Genomic DNA, 18,446 nt, shown 5'->3' with positions numbered 1-18,446 from the left:
AAGCATGCTCCTGTAGAATATTAATTTTTATTTAATTAAAGTGGATTTTTGACAACGTTCTAAGTCTATTCAATTATAAAATTTAGTATTTAAAACTGTGCTCTGGTATGAAGTTCCAGGTAATTGAGTATGACTATCACGTATTTGAGAATTAATGTTAATTGGAGTTCTCTCAAATTTTTTCTTTAACACAAATTTTGAAATTAGGCTAGTCTGAAAACATATCCAGGATAACTTTATGTGAAGTTTATCATTGCCTCCTACCGACTTGTGAGATTATAAATTTCAATAAAATGTTAGATTTACTTACTTACTTTCCGTGTCCAAGATCACCATTATGCTTTTATTCTGAATATTTTCCTCCAAAATTTAGCCACCTTGAGGGCTCTGTCATTGTATTTGAGAAGGTCGTATTAGACTAAATATTAGACTAATAATAGATTTTTAAGTAATTTTATAACTCAAATTATTTTTACGACTAATTATAGATTTTTAAGTAATTTTATAACTCAAATTATTTTTACAACAGTATCACAGGTCAGGACAATAATCATTCATACGAATTAACTTGAATTCTGTAAAAGAAGTTATTTATTAATCAAGGGTAATTTTTTCCTATAATCTAACTCCTGCAACACATCGGTATCAGATAGTTTTAATAATCAATACTATAAAAATAATTTGAAAACTTCAGGAAGGATGACCAATGGAAACAAAAAACAAGAACAAATAGGTCAAGCTCACACCATTCACATAACGGAACAACGCTAAAAAATGACAAACTACTCTTTAAAAAAGCGGAGGCGTAATTTTTAAAGAGCACTCCATAACCTACTGTATTGAATGTCTACCTCAACTCTGGAGTACAATTATTATTCCACGCCGTGGAATTTTCAAATAAATCAAAAGATTTATGACGTGTCGAATAGGAACGGAGTTTCCGACAGGTTTTATGCGCCAATAAAAAAAGCAGTCAAAATGTCTTTGAAAATAACGGAACATAAAAAAGCAGATGCTGTTAATGACAGATGAGAATAATGCTGTAACATATTTCGCGAGAAAAACGGTAACTGGCCTTGGTAATTGAAATCGTTTGTAGGTTGACGACTAGGGAAGCTTCTGCAGCACTGAGAGCAAGACCGGAAAACAATCATTACTCGCAAGAAATATCGTCTGGGAAATTTATTATTGAGGATGTCTTGACAGATTTAGTTCCAGAATGATTGTTGAATGTCAGTAATTTTCCAATGAGAAGAACTGATTTTGTGTCAAATAGAACCGAATTGACAACGAGATTTTCACAATGGTCATGTATTTAAAATGTTGCTCTTACCTATATCTTCTAAGAATCGAGTAGTATTGTTCCCTTTCTACTGAACATATCAATCAACTGCTGCGAATATAACTAATTAATTGAATATGAATCAGTGTTAATAGAGACCATTATCACATGTTACAATATTTTATACAGTTGGCGATCTCAGAGTGAGTTCTTGTCGACATATTTATTTAAGAAATAAGCTATCTTCTCAGAGAGTTCATTACTTATAAGTTTATTACAGTATTTAAGAAAATCATTGGCAGTAAAAGATTTTTTCACATTTCAGACAATAACGGAGAGCCGAAGAGATATAAACACCAAAATACCTGCTTTCAATTATTTAATTTTATTATTATTATTATATATTTGTCCTCATTATTTATTCGATGAAATCTTTTGAACACATATTGATATTGTAGTACTTTTTTATAATAATTGCAAACACTCATTGTAGGCCCTATTCAGTAGAATTTACAATACAATCAGGTTTCTAAATATTTTTAAATGTTCAATAGTATTTTTCAACATCATTTTGAAAAGATTAGTGTCTATTTCTGGTTCATTTCAAATGCAGGACCAAGCTCATGCCCATGATTATCATTAGAAAACAGATACAATATTATAATTAAGACTCCTACCCTGAACAAGAGAAAAAAGAGGCTATGAAGAAGAACAAATTGAAAAAGGAAGAAAGGAGAGAAAATAAATGAAAGTGATGTTGTTAATTAATCAAAACGACAATAAAACAATAGTTCAAGGTCACTAACTAGAAAAGTTTATGTCTTGCATCTTGCATCCGTTTTGTTGGCTTGATTAATTAGGCAAGAATCCATTCATGACTGTTGTAACCGCTAGTTGTTTCATCTCTTTCAGTTCTTGTTTTTCATTTTCTCTCACCTCACCTTCCTTCATTTCTCTCCGTTCAATTATTATTACTTGTGACTGCCAAAGGCACAAAAGACGAGATCTCGATTTCAAATCCGGTCTGTAATCGGTTAATAGGTTAATTTCAGTTGCTCTAGGTTCCAGAAGCTGTATTCCACAATTTTATAAGTGTAGACTCCTGAATAATTATTATGTTTGGCTGTATGGACTGATCACTAGTACTACCAAAATTTATCAAGATATTCTTGGTTGTCCGAAGATATTCTCCAAGATATAGTTAATCTCATGACATATTTGTTTTCTCAGAATATAAATTCTTGGAAAAATTATTCCATTTTCAGAAAAAAAAAACAATTTGAGTTTTTTCAATTGGAATAAATTTCTCTAGAGCCGATATTGTGAGGTGAGGGATCGGATAAATCTGTCATAGGATGAACAATATCTTGAAGAATGTATCCTCAAAATTCCATCAATTTATTTGCTACCAATTCGGAAATGGATCTCCCCCAGGATTTATACTTTAGGCGCTCATATCTTGCAGAATGCAAATAAAAAGAATGAGTTATTCCCAGGAATTATCTCCATTCAGGTACCGTAACTTGATACTATACAAATCGAAATACTCACTGGTATATGATTCCAAATGCTTGGTGTACAGCCTCGATATTTTTTTATTTTACATTGAATAAGTATACAAATGAATGATTGGAACCATTGGGATAGGGTCAACTGGATAAGATCAACAAGTGAGCAATAAATTATTGTTTGATTTGATATACTCAGCTAAACTTTTACCATAAACATGAAACTTATTTATTAATCTCTATGTTTTAAAGGCAAGAATTTAATCTTAATCGGATTTTTGAGCTAGAATTTTCAAATTTTATAAAGAAAACTATATTCAATGTTTAATAAAAAGCTAGAATTTTCAAATTTTATAATGAAAACTATATTCAATGTTTAATAAATTCAAGTAAAGTTCATAAAAATCAGATAAGAATTTTAAAATGTTCAAACGTATTTAATTTTCCAAATGGACTAGAAGAAAATAGGCTTCAATAATTGAGAATTAAATCGAAATTCTTCACCAACAATATTATTGATAAAAGTGATACACCCTAGAAAACTCTCCAAATCCATCAAATTATTGAAATAAATTGTATTCCTGCAATGAATAGCACAAAATTAGTGGATTGGTAAGCGCAAAAAATTTGCCCCGGGTGAGGATCGAACTCACGACCTTAAGATTATGAGACTTACGCGCTGCCTACTGCGCTACCGAGGCTCATGGGAGGAAACGAACTAAACACGGCTTGTGAGTTGGAGATTGCAACAAGCCAATACACTGTCAAGGTCGCATCAAGAGCGGTGTTTTTCTTCCTTGGAATGGAGTTTTGCCAATAATTGAATTTCCACCACGGGAAAATTTGGACATTAGTTTATTTCACCCGGTACGCTACATGTTCCATATTGCTATAGTATATAATATTATAGGGTTTTTATACTGACACTTATAGTAGGCCTACTGTATTCTATTCGATCTCAGATGTCAAGTAATAAGCTGTGATGCTATCTATGGTGGATAGAAGAATACAGTATTTCAAAAAATGCACTTCACTTGTATGACCTACTTTTAAAAAAAATATTAAAAAACATAAAGTAGCATTTCATTTTTTTAAAACATTTCAAACAACTAGTTTCGGCCTTTGGCCATTTTCAAGTTCAAATCAAAAATAACAGTACGGTACAGTAACTGCCTATTCTATAAACATGGTCTGCAGATATTCACTTTCCCTTAATATGGCTACCACAATATTATTGAAATGAAATAGATATCATCAAGTACCCTTTTTATGATTTAATTTCATTTTAATATGTTCTGTAGGTAATGATAATATAAAAATCCACTTGACAGAACTGAATCCTTTCAGTAGGTATCTAATGAAACTGTCACTAGTGAGTCACTTAACTGACTGTGTGACTGAGTATGGAAAAAAACTCTCTGATATTTCAAATGAATTGGTAAATGTTTCCTGTTATGTTACTTAACAATTTTCAATAACATACTTTTTTGTTTGAATACAAATAAAACAAATTGGAGGTTGGAACCCACCGCAAAAACTGTTATTTGAAAACCATTCTGTTTATTATACCTTTGCTGAAATGATTCAAATTCACAAGCTTTCTCTATAAAGACTGTAAACAGCTCAAACGATCAATCCTCTTATTTTAATGTTATATCTTTAGAGAAGTTTATTTATCTTTTTTCGGAGCTTCGAATATCTTTAGAATCTATTCTAAGCAATAAATAATAAATTTCCAAGTGACATTTCTCACAACTCCTGTATTCCAATTCGATTTCTACTATAAAATAGAAAAAATATTATTTATGGAGCGAATTTCTTGCAAGCTACAGTACTGGAGATTAGAGAAAATATCCTTAACAAGTGGCCTTTTCAAAATTGAGTACCTACCTACTTTCATAGCTTAAATAGAATACGTTTTATGACCTTTGCCCCCTTAATCCATAATAATGTTTGGTATCTGCGAAGATTATTTCTCTCGATCCCAATTCAATTCAAAGTTTTTGAACCGCCAACATCTTCTACTCTCTCGTGCCTTCCATTTCGCATTTATTAATGTTTTCTAGAATTCGAATCTTTTTTTATCTCCTATTTTCTGTTCCTTCTTCTCTTTCTCACTCACAGCTTACTCCCCCTCCTCATTTCTATCCTTTTCCAAACCCACTACAGTTTTGTTCGTTTGTCTCATTAATTATTCTCCACGTATCTTCCACCTCCACTACATTCAAATAAATCTACTTCTCCCAAATTTTCCAACTATACCATTTCAATCATACCCCAACAAATTTTTCATTCCTCTATTGCTCTCGATATATTTGTATCATCTGGAAAATCTCCCTTCTTATTTACGCTCTCAATTGATAGAGTTGATGATTTTCTTTTTCAACCTGGTTTCCACTTCTCTCTTTTTCTCTCTCCTCTTCCACTTCTTCTCTCTCTTTCCACTTCTCTCCTTTCCACTTCTTCTCTTCTCTCTTTTTTCGTCCTTTCTAAAATTCTTCATGTTTTAATAGATTATGAGCATTGATAAATCCTTCTGAAAACTCAAATTTTCACACTCAAATTTTCTGATTTCCCACTATTATGTCGCCTTTGTTGCTTTGTTGTTATAATTTATTGTTTCTATCCTCCTACTACCTTTAATAGTTTCCTTAAACATTATACATTCCTTATCATATTTTTTCTGTATAATAGTATACATTTTCTCCTTCTTACAGTTCATCATAGTCAACAAAATGGACTATTCAATTCCTTTGATTCCTTTATAATGAATGCAATATTTTTCTTTCAATAACTTTCTTCATTCTTCTATCCATTCTTTTTCTTCCTTTGCAACAGCATACCATCCCGTTTATCGTTCTTTCAACTCTTTTACCTTTTACAATCAACCTCTCTATATTTCTATCTTTGTCTTCTTCATCCTTTCATTCTATCAAAACTATAAACCGAATACAACACCTAACAATATTGTGGTCCTATGCAGATGTTCACAATCTCCACAATAATATTCCTTGGTATTTGACTCCCTCATAAAAAGATTCCTAGTTCTCTTCTGAAAAGGTGTTTGGGATGTTTTAATAGTGGGGAAATAAACATGAATGAAATATGGCGGATTGGGAATGCACCTTTGTCCATGACATTGCATTTATAATGCGCTATTCAGATTCAGTGGGATGAAGCCACGTGCTTCAAAACTAAGCCGTCCTCAAACTTCTATACATCTTGAAGATTCGTGAATTTCTTTGTCACAATTCCTCTGAAAGTAATGTGTTACTATTTCTATCATTTTTCAATTATAGTATATTATCTCGTGACATAAGTTCAATTCTAGTTATTCAAATGCATAGTTTTATTACTGTGGCTTATTACCTACCTTATTTATTATGAATAACAGTATTCTAAGTAAGAATTCTAACCAAACCAGTTAACAGATATAACTGTGAAGTTATCACTCTAGATATCCCAGGGTGTGCTATATGAATGAATTAAGTTATGTATATCAATGAGGTCCATTAACAGGTTTATTAAGTATTTTGATGACAAGTAGGCCTAATAATAAGTTTAGGAACGTTGCTACTGTATTCATTGATTCCAACAAATAAAACAAAGACGATGATGTAACTATATTTCTGAAGAGTTGAGTAACAACTTATGATATGTATCCTAATTATGATGAGTGGTCCCAAGGTGTGAACTGTCAAAAATACAAAGGTAACACCGGTTTTGAAAGAGGTGTCAGTTACTTGAAAACTCGTTCACCCATAAATCAAAAAACAGAGATTTGTGATAAGAGCAGGTTTAAATTTATCACACCCCGATGAGGACAAAACGTTTCATCAATTTAGCTGTCAATGTTTGAGATTAAATGCGAAACATTATCTCACCGTTTAGCTAGTTGTTCAATTAACTTCATAATTCAAAAAACCAATTCTCAAAAGCGTATTCAAATGCTGTGTTGGTAATAGAACATGTTTTTGGGAATTGAGTAATAATTCAGACTTTAACATGAATGATTGTTATATTCTCTATACTTAGCTCTACATTCAATAATGTAGAAGAATGATAAATTCACTCCCAATTTCAAATATTCAGAGATCCAGATAGTAAAGGCTGACAGATTATTATCATATCCTGATGACAGAGAACATGTTTTGATTAATTGAGATTTTCTAAAACTCTGATCAATGAGAAAAATTTCCATTCAAGAATATTTTTATTTATACCAATTTGCATAACTATTTCTATCCAAACAAAAAACCTTATGCAACTTAAATTTTTATATTATTTCATGATTACTTCAACAGTTGAGTGCTTAGTGCACTATTGCATCATAAACTATATATGGCCTAATCATGTAAGGTAATATTATCTGAAAGCAAATCTGTTGTTTATGCTGAAGTGTAGCCATGTTGTCACTTGCTATGTTGTTGCAGTCGCCTTATGGTCGCCAGTGCTTCAAAACGTGGGTGTTGGCTGAATATTATTATTGGAAATGTTAATGAAATTCAGAACTCACGAAATCTACCACCTTATTCAAGTTTAGTAAATGAAATAAAAGGGAAATTTCTGGTGTTGAATGAATTTTCAGCTCGCCCACGGAATCAGGATAGGATTAGAAAGGTATTATATTTACAGTTTCATTTGGATTAGGTGTTGGAATAGACATAATATGTTTTGGACAGAATATAAAACCGTTTCGACACATTCGAATTCTTCATAAGATACAAAAATATTTTCAACATTTCACATTGATCGTCAAATTGAACAAATGCCCGCTTGCGACACGAATATCTTGACTTGCTAAATAATGAGTGGTGCACATGTTCATTGAATGGGCAATTTGAACACCACACTTAAATATTTTATGATAACTATCTATTTCTATGTGTAATACTGGCGTTAGTAATATGTTTTTTAACATCAATATTGGTTACTCGGGGTATCCTGGGGACTGGGGATTAGTTGACCGAAGCGAGCTGAGGTCTTAGTTTCGACTCGATCGGCTTTCCTCTGTTTGTTTGTACCGCAGTTACAGTCGCAGTTATTGTCCGATTTGAATGAAATTTGGTATGCAAGCTCTTTGAAACAAGGCGCAGAAACGTATGTGTAACTATTTTTGATAAAACCTCTGGTTTTTATGTAATATTTGAAAAAATCAAACTAACCTCAATCCAGAAAGGACGTGTCTTTGAAGATACAGTGATTCATTGCCATACTTTTTCGCATGTATTTTTATGAGCACATGGTGGGCGAGTCGGTTAGACCGAGGTCACTCTCTGTCACTCTCCTGCCAGATTTTTTTTGCAGATAATACTAATATTGTTTTATCTTATCTATATATATACATATAACAGCGAAATGGCACTCACTGACTGACTGACTGACTGACTGACTGACTGACTGACTCACTCACTCACTCACTCACTCGCAGAACTAAAAATCTACCGGACCAAAAACGTTCAAATTAGGTAGGTATGTTCAGTTGGCCCTTTAGAGGCGCACTAAGAAATCTTTTGGCAATATTTTAACCCTAAGGGTTGTTTTTAAGAGTTTAAAGTTCGTCTTTCAGCATGTATATTCTTCTTCTCCCAATCTCTTAATTATAATATTGAAATGTCCACATCATATGTTACTATAGAACTATAATCTAGATAGAGTACCTCTTCGAAACAGTTGTTAACTGACAACTAAATTAATAATTTTGTCAGGTTGGCATTAAGTTGAGTTGACTTTGTTAGGTTGGCACCAAGTTGATAATTGAAATGCATTTATCGCGGAAAAATTGATTGTGCACTACTACTTCAATCAGAGCTATTCCTGGGAATATTATATTACTCGCTGTCAGGCTCGCTTCGCTCGCCATATCCGTTTAGCCAGACCTTTTAGTCTAGACCCCCGACTGGATTGTCCTAACATATGATAAAAATGCTCAAATGAAAAATGCAGGCGAGCGAAGCGAGCCTGCTGATCTCATTCTTGGACTATCCAGTCGGGGGTCCAGGGGGCGGAGCCCCCTGGCTAGACGGATATGGCGAGCGAAGCGAGCCTGACGGCTAGTTCATTATAAAATAAATTATTATGATGAGATAGAATAATTAAATTGAATCATCTAATTATTATTATTAAATTGATTTAACAAATTAATTGGATTAATTATTAAAAAAAAATATTGTATTGGAGTGCAATACTGCAGTTGTAGAGAAAATGTGTATGTAAAGGTATAAAGGTAATTTTTTTTGACAATTTCTTAGTATTTTTCATTCAATGTCAGTTTTTTTCCTTTTTGTGTAGTTGAGAAGTTGATATTGTGGTAATTATTAACATTAAATTAAAAAAACCAAGAAATTGTCAAAAAACCACAGATTTATTGATACTTAGAATTTATTTTATTTATAAATACCGGTTTCGGTAATTACACCATTGTCAATCGCTGATAAACTCTGATAATGACCGAAACCGGTCTTTCTGAGTATCAATAAATTTGTGGTTTGACAATTTCATAGTCTTTTTCATTTAAAAGGTATGTATTTGATATGAAAGTACTCCTTGATAAGTCCGGTGTCCCTGGAAACAGTGTCTCTAGAACTTTCAATGGAGAAAATAATGGATGACAATCATGGCTAAATCTTCACAATATACTGTACTTACTGTACTGGCCCTTTTCATCAGATTGAAAGTTGTATTCATGAGCGAGGTCTACTGTTTGCAGAACTAGTAGTAAATTTTCATGTGAACTAAATAACTTAAACTTCAGCAACATACATTGATGTACATTACAATCTAAAATATATCGAAAAACGACCAGTAAAATAACAATTTTAACCTTATTTCGGACTACGTTATTCATAAAAAATGGAGGAAAATTTATTGAGGCATCGCTTGGGGCTTTTCTTTCATAATCACCCTCGTGGTAAGCATTTTAATGATTCAACGGATGATTTTCTTTAGACTATTTAGAAGTTCAACTTTCACCCTTGATCAGTTCCCATAATCGTTTATGGTCCTCATGAGATGTCATCAGGCATGAAGTATGTTACAAATACCACTTGTGTCACTCATCACCATCATAACAGTAATATCTGTCAAGTACAGTCTCAACTTCCAATAACAGTAAAGTGTCACAACTATAGTGCACTTTCGAACTGGATACTGCAACTGCATTTCAAAGAGTGCATCATAAAGTGCATCATCATGTCATCATCGACGGTTCCATTATAATAATGCATAGACGGTTTTCCGGTTCGGGTTCTTACAGCTTACAGCCCATTGGAAGCCGTGGTGTATACTTTCACTTTTGATGCAATTAAACCTGCACGTTTCACTTAAAACTGTCAGCTTTCTTATCAAAATAACACTAACAGTTACAATTAAAATGAATACTGCCAGTGTGAACGGGATCTCTCTATAGTAGAGTCTCGCTCCAGGCTCCTAAAAGTGTACATGCTCCACACTCACACTCACACGTGAATATATGTTTTTGTAGTCTTTTATGTCTTCCCTTTCTGTCATCTTAAAAGGCCATTAGATGAGATTGGCCACAGTTGGATGGAATCTATTGACAGAGTGACCCGATTCTTATGCGCCGTGGAAATTTCACCAATCAATTGGTTCTTTACTATGTGGATAATAGATAACATGTTGCGGTGATATCTAGGGATCGGCTGAATGAGTATATGTTGCGAATGGTGAAATTCGTGAGAAATTGGTACGGATTATCAGATTCTATATTTTTTGAGAAACCAGTTCTGTTTTGTTGAAATACTTTGTATCATTTGGAATTAGAAATAGTCTTTGATATGCAAATAGCTATTGCATAAGCAGTTGCCCGAGCTTATATTGGAGAGCTTATTACCGATTTGAAGATGTTTATGTAGATTTTTAGAAGTTGAAGCCATCAGCCTTGTTGATATAGTGGGGTCCAAGTTATGAAAGTATTTATGATTAACGTTGGTGTTGCTATCCTTGTCTATTTTTTAACAAAGCCTTTTCTGCTTTTCAACAAAGCAGATAGCGCTATCATTTTCTAGCTCCACAACGTTGCCATGTCGTTTTCAACTATGAAGAAAAGGTAATTATTTTCTTAACAGAATATTTAATCTCAATAATATTGAGATTTAATATTTAAGATCTCTTAATTCAATTTAATATTAAGATCTCTTTAAAATTTGATCTCTTTTTTCAATATTTTGTTACTATAATAACAGAATATTCAATCTCAATAAAAACACGAGAATTTATCATTGAATAATTGAATAAATATATATTCTTGACGAATAAAATGAAATTTATGATTTCAAACAAGAATGAATAGTTAATATTACATCATATATTCACCGGAATCTTATATCTTCCAAGGGAGGCAGTGGCAAGACAGAGATTCAACAACGCTGTTCTCCTATATTTCTACACTGTAATATAACGTGGACTCCACTACAGTACAATTACCATCACACACACCGTGTATATGGGACTGCACCATCCAGTGTGTGGTGTTGCATTGTATGTATTGGATCACCTCTCACCTCTCTATATTTATTCAGTTATCAGTGATTGTATTTGTAATATTATTGTACTTCTGACATAGCCTGATGTATTTGACGTATTTTCTGGATGAAATGAATCATATAATCATGTAATCACATTGAACTTCAAACAGAGAGTTGACTCAAAACAAACTTTAACCAGCTATTGAGCATACAGGCCCTAGAGGTATCAATTACACTGACTCATATTCCTTTCAATTTTGTAACTATCCATTATTCTGATAAAATACTGACATTATATTAGAATTATGACACAATACTAACATGTTATCCTGAGATGAGTGATTCATTTCAGAAGTCAGAATGCAACTCTAGGATCACTGAAAAATTATTCATTGATAGATGATTAATTCATGAACTAGCTTGTTGTTTGTACCACTGACCAAGCAGAGTTCACAAACTCAATCCTAAATTTGGTGAAATACTCAATAAATTAAATGAGTTCAAATAAAGTGAAAATACTTAGTGCAGAACTGCACCAACCTATATAACTGTTCAGGATAAGTTTATCACATGATCACATTCTATTAGCAGAGTGCCAAAACCAAATACATAGAAATTGAAATTGATCTCACATGGATTTTATAGAGATTTTTAAGGTCATATAAAAAATAGCTGTCCTGTAGATTATTTTTGTTCTATTGTCATATTATGCTCCATCCACTTTTAACCCCAAACTAGGTTTACATGAAGATATGGTTCCATCTATTATAATGTGTTACATTCCTGGTTTAAAACAAAAACTGATCAATCACCGTTTACACTAGGATGGTACATATGGCCCTAATAATATGGAGTTTATGTGTAATATGTAGGGCCCTACATATATGTATGGTCCTATAATGTAATTTCATTTGTTTGTAGTTTGTAATAATGTAGTTTCGATTTATTTGATCCATGTCATATATTGACAAATTAACAAATCAATGATGCCAAGATACCTGAGCACAACTTTTTATTCCAAAACTACACCTATTGAAAGAGTTTTGAGCTATTCAGGCCAACTGGAAATTCCTCGACAAGTTATGCTAAATTTCCACTTTCGACTGATAACTTGAACAGCTAGACAACTCTGCCGGTATTCCTTTGTAACACTGAGCAGTCATCACTTCCGGGGGCAATTTGTTGTGGCAGCAACGAATCTGGGTGGAAAAAGTTATCCTGAGTCAGCAGCGGTAGGAGATGAAGTCGAAACGAGACAAAGGAAAACATGAAAAAAAAACTTGATCTGAGTCAGAAGGAGAAGGAGAAATAGAAGAACGTGTCAAAAGGAAGGCAGGGAATTAGCATAACCACTTAATCCACCACGCAATGACATCTTCAGCTACAAAAGCTGGCTAAAAATAAGTGAAGGTTATGCAAGAGTTTGGAGAAAGAGACAAAGTGGTTACGTATTTTTTCTCATTTTAGTCAAAATCAATGATCCCTATCAGCATCTGTGTTCCTCAATTTCTTCTTATTTTGTACATATCATTCGATTCTTCAACCTTTTCCATTCTTATCAAATCTTCAAACTTATTCAATAATAAATTGGATTGAAAATATGTATCTAATATCAGAGTAAATCGAATGACCTAGTAATAGGAGTTAGCCTACACTTTTAGCCATCAACGTTATGTTCACACATTGGAGTAATACGAACAAATAATATTAATTTAATTGCATAAGTGTTGTAGGATGTACAACAGATTCTCATCCAACTGTGAAATCAAATTGAATGATAATTTCTAGAACTATAATTTATTGTGTCCAGATCAATATCAGTTAAGTGAATTTTCGGATTGTGATGGTAATTACTAGAACAGAAGTATTCAACCCTTTCTTATAATTTTGTCGAGATCAAAATCAGTGAATTTTTGGGTAGATTATATTTCTCCAAGGTCCTAGATCTAGAACATCACAAGTAACTCGAATTAATGAGACTATAAATAATAATTGAGATTAGGAGCACTTAGCAATATTTCAAATCCCCTCTCTCTTCAGAGAACAGATATTGCTTTTGATCATCGTTGCATCATCGCCTAATCGAATCTTGGTTGAAATCTGACCACACTAAAGATTCATTAATAGCCCGTTAAATTCTAACCGCCAAATTATAATCGTCAAAGAATTTATAAACCTCCGCTTCATTAATTGCGAATTGGTGCAAGGCCGAATCTTTTCTAAGGCCCATTATATTAGAATTACAACAGTTATATTATTGCAGTAGCAGCTTCACTATCACTATCACTGTATATTATATTTTTGATACAAATAGGTTCCTTCCATGGTAGAAACACTACTCCTATTTACTAGGATAACTGGAGCTCAAATATAGTTATATTTGTGATACAAATGACCTACTATCATAGTTACTCTATTAGCGACCATCAAGGTCCGCCATTTTGGATTCTTCTCACTTCTCACGTGTGACATTTTAGTTTGGTGTGAGCCAAGTCGGGCTTGTTTCATAATAGTGTGCATAATAGCAGAAACGGCTTGGCATAAAGACGTTTAGGATTGCTGCTGTGACAGTATCATTGGAATTTATTAAATTTGCACGATATTATATCATTGCTAATGGGCCAGACGTGAGGCACAGTTGTACGCAATTATTGAATGAACGCCTTTGGCAATCTGTTTTCAATAAAGACAGAAACTGAGTGAAAAGGGACACCTGAACTGATCTACAGTTCCAAACGGGTGTAAAAATGTGGAAATCACATTGAATGACACGGATTTCAGTTTTTAGGGATATAATTATTTAAGAATCATGAATACGTCTGTCTGAAATATTTATTCATTTATTCGTAGATCATAAATCATATAAATATGATTGAGAAGGAACAACAGGCTTGACCCAAAAATATTCCATTCCCAAATTTTGATAATGTCCAAAAAAGTAGGTTTCACAGCAAAAAGTTGAAATTATGAAAGATTTCAGCGGTTCAACATTGTTGGCAAAAACAATAAAATCATAAGAGTTTACTATTTCGATTCGTATTTTAAAATTAATCAAATAATAAATAATATGAAAGTGCTGGCACCAATGATCAGCTGTTGAAGATCTATGTAATCTGCATATTGTGGTAATAGCCTACAGCATTTATTATAAAACGAAATATAAAAGTGCCTTCAATTATTGTATTTGATTTTACTCAGCACCTCGCTCAAGCACCAATCTGCAAATCATTCGCAAAAAATCACGTCACTTTCGAAAGCGTGCCATTTCAACTAACCTCAAATCAATTACGAAAGATTTATGTGTGGAGATTCTACAATTAGCCAAAGTGTGTTGAATGAACCCGTGATTACATCGTGATACATTGTGTGAGATGAATAGCGCAGCAAGTAATTGAGATATTGTGCTATATGAATAAATTTAGAGTTTGATTGTTCCTAATTCAATTCAGGAGAGAAGATAATGGTTGCCCAGCTCATTCTATCTTATTTTGTAAATTGGACCACTTTCAGGAACAACCAAATTATCCTAATTCTAATTCCAATGCAACAAATATGTATATTAGAGTTAGTTCACTGTATCTTGAATACGTCTAGGATTAATCAAATTATTGTTGAATTCAAACATAGTGTGAATGAGATTTCTAGATTGAAGTTTCTTCAAAGTTAATTAGTAAAGTACTGAAGATGTATTGTATTGTCATTGCAGTCTGCAATGTCAGCTTATCACCGTTAGCTTCCTCTCCTGAAAATGTTACCTTATTTGATTCTCCTACTTCTGTCAAAGATGAAAAAACCATTGAGTCATGTAACTGTTAATGGAGTCGTCACATAGTAGTGTTACACATAATAGAGCCGTCTGATAGTTAATGTAGGTACTTTCCAATCAAAATCAACCAGAAACAAAAAATGTATGTTGGTTACATGGCCTCCTCTATGCTTTCTTTATTATAATTACTATGTATATTGAGAAAAAAAGAATTAAAATGGAAGAAACCTATTAAACTCAACTCACGCTTACGCACTCTGGAAATGTTGCCCATGTAAGCTTTTCCTGCCCATGTAAGCTTTTCCTCTTATAAATTACTATGGTATTATGTATCCATATTTGAAGTTACATATACTGAATTATTCGAATATTGATATTTTTGAGGAGATAAATAATTTGATTTTGATTTTAATTTGAAACATATCTTGTGTAATAAACTATAAGAAATTTTGTTTTATTGACAAAATGTAGAGTAATCACTTTTAAACGAAATAATTATTGGTATGATTTACCCAAAATCACCATACGACTGATTCAAATTCTAATTATTCCAACAACTAATATTTTTGTATTATTTTCTCTAACCTCACGATAGCTTATTTCTGGAGGCATCCCTCATGTTTTGGATTTTCATTGGTGGTTTGGTACTGCATCACGATTGGTAGGGGAAGTGGCGTGATTTCGATGACTGCCTACTGGTGAACGTCATTGGCCAGTTGTTTCGAATATCCAACCAATCAGAGGCCAGCAAGCAATAGGCTGGACGTCGAGCCTGTACGTGCTGCTTCAACGTCAATCTGAGGAACTATAATCGCCTATTTTTGAATAATTCAGTTCCTGAAAATGAAATCACTTATTTTCCCGATCATGTTCAATTTTATTCTTCACTATGACCAATTAAGTCATATTCAAATATCTCAACATTGGTTTTCAACCCACTCATACAGTTTACTCCAACATTTAAATTATGATACCGATTTGACAAAAATAAAACTGTTTTTTCAATTACGGAAAAATTCCTCAATATCAATTCTCATTCAACAAATTTCAACTTAAATTATGATCAAGAGCAGTTCTATATTTTTACCTTCATGTCTCTCCGTATTCCCAGCTATCCATTTTAAATTGATAGCATTCCTCACAGTGGCTGTGCAACTGAGCGAGTAACTTTAAAAATGTATCATTAGTTATCATATTAAGTTCTTCACTTGATATTTCAAAGAAATTCGCTATTAGTATAATTATTATTCAATAATATCTTGTAGTAATTGAAAACGTCTGTACCTATATAATTATACTTTTCAAATGTTCTTTTCTTTCTCTTTCTCCTGACATCCTTCTTTCGCCTTTCATCCTTCTTTCTCTTCCCTTCTTCTTTTTCGCTTGCTCTCCAACATTTTTTTTAACATTAAAGTGTTTTACATTTTTCCTTACTAACTGTATCATTTTAGTACTATGTACCTATGCCAGCGCACAAACCTAGGTTTTGCTGGCTTTGTCAGAAAGAAAACAAGTTATTTTTAATTTAAGAGTTTTTGGAATCTTATTATGTATTTCTTGCTTGTCTATTATTTTTATGATTCATAGTCTACATTGTATTGCTTTCAATTTGACAAAAATAAATTTGAATTATCGGTTTCTAGGGTGCCTGAGGCTACTAATCTCACGATATTCACAGTTTCTGTTTTTAATATTGAAAGTTATTTTATACGATAAACAAAAAACAATGCTTTTCACAGAAACTTTCGAGCAAAAGCGATTTTGAACTTGGAGTAGGCCTACAGGAGCGAAGTTTTTTACTCAAAGTTGAAAACGTTGCATACGGTACGTCACCACCTCTACCCAACTAAAATAAATGACGGATTTAACGCTCTGTTAAATGTTTTAAAGAATAAGTAGTGCAATAACATTTTGCGACGCAACGAGCCATGCAATGAGCGCAAATAAAATCGTAATTTTTGTTGACCGGCTTACTGCGTCAGTCCAATGATTATTTATTAAATCGCAAACGTTTGTTTGAAATGGAGAAGTGGTACTCTTGTTTTCCACTCTCTTCTAATATTTTCAGTTGCTTCTCCTTATCCATCCTGTCTTCCTTCTTCTTTCTCCTTCATCTTTTTGCAGACTTCCATCTCTAGGTTAGCGTGCACGGATTTGTCAAGCTTTGTGAGTTTTGTCTGCGTTTTGCGTGTCGTTGTGTTTTCCAGGGTGTAACGGCTCTATTTTAACGGAAAATTGCTGTCGTTTTAACGGTGGAGGATTGAGATTTTGGGTAATTTGTGGTGTTTGACCTTGATTCACGAATGATTCTGCGTTCAAATAAACCTTAAGCCACAATGTTTTCTTGTTTACTTGATCATTATTTTATTGAATGGTTGCTTGATAAAGTTGATTTTGAATTGATTATAATATATAATTTGTACAGAGAATTTATTATACGATTGCCAATCCCTGATATCAAGAAAAATAGAATAGAAATAGAAAGAAAAATAAAAATCTAAGTACAATATTTTTCTTTCTATTTCTATAAAAAGTAGCCCTATACAGAAAAGAGATAAAAATAGAATAAATCTTGAAAACAGTCATTTCCAGTATTAACTTGGTATCGATCTCCTAATTATAGAGGATATGGTTCAAGAGAACCATATCTTTCTTTCAGGAAAGAATAGATCTATGAAATCGTAATTTTCCATCACCCATTCACCTTACGATGGATTCAACAATTCGGTGGTTTCAATACTTCAATGATTTCGAATCGTCCCGATTCAATAATTACAGGTAAAATGTGATCGAATCGTGTCTAAGTTCTCCACATCGTAAAACGTCATCCTACCTTCGAAGCGAACTATACTTTATTAGAGAATTTTATCAGCCGTCAAAATCCGAATCCTAAGCATAGTTTTTAACCTCGAATTCTTGTGATTGACATTTGAAAAATGTTTACACTACGCCCTCACCTTGTTCTTATACTGGCTATGAAAAATTCCCATCAGATAACTGTCTAGATTTAACATTTACGTAAAGATCTCCGGGATAAAGGAATGGAATGAAGCATGGGGAAGCACCGTGGAAAAATAAGACATTTAGTAAGATTAGAAAGGACAGTTCAAATGTGGAACGTGGTATTACCTAATCTTGTTCAATAGCATTGACTGAGTTTTAATGATTTGTTACCTGATAATATCTAGTATATCTATAGAGCATTGGTATATTTTGTCTTCTATTAATTATACAATATCATCATTTATTACTACAGATATACAATCCAAATACTGTAATTATAATTTTCCTGTTGTAATACTTATTTTGTTCCCTCTCTACACCTCATTCTAATATTCTTCTTCATCATCTTCTCCATTTTTTTTTCATTTTTCTCCAGCTCTTCCTCCAGTTCATCTTATTCT

The 18,446-nt window shown here is 32.8% G+C and overlaps 1 protein-coding gene and 1 non-coding gene across 2 annotated transcripts in view; both read right to left on the bottom strand.

Annotated features, from left to right (window-relative positions):
• Positions 1-18,446, bottom strand: part of LOC111050429 — a 394,882-nt gene that overhangs the window by 257,638 nt on the left and 118,798 nt on the right. The gene's annotated exons all lie outside the window — the stretch shown is intronic.
• On the bottom strand, positions 3,419-3,491 carry Trnam-cau. Its single transcript has one exon. It is a non-coding gene; the product is annotated as a tRNA-Met (tRNA).

This window comes from Nilaparvata lugens, chromosome 6 (genome assembly GCF_014356525.2).
Source record: "Nilaparvata lugens isolate BPH chromosome 6, ASM1435652v1, whole genome shotgun sequence".
Lineage (NCBI taxonomy): Eukaryota > Metazoa > Arthropoda > Insecta > Hemiptera > Delphacidae > Nilaparvata > Nilaparvata lugens.
This window is presented reverse-complemented; position numbering and strand designations above follow the sequence as displayed.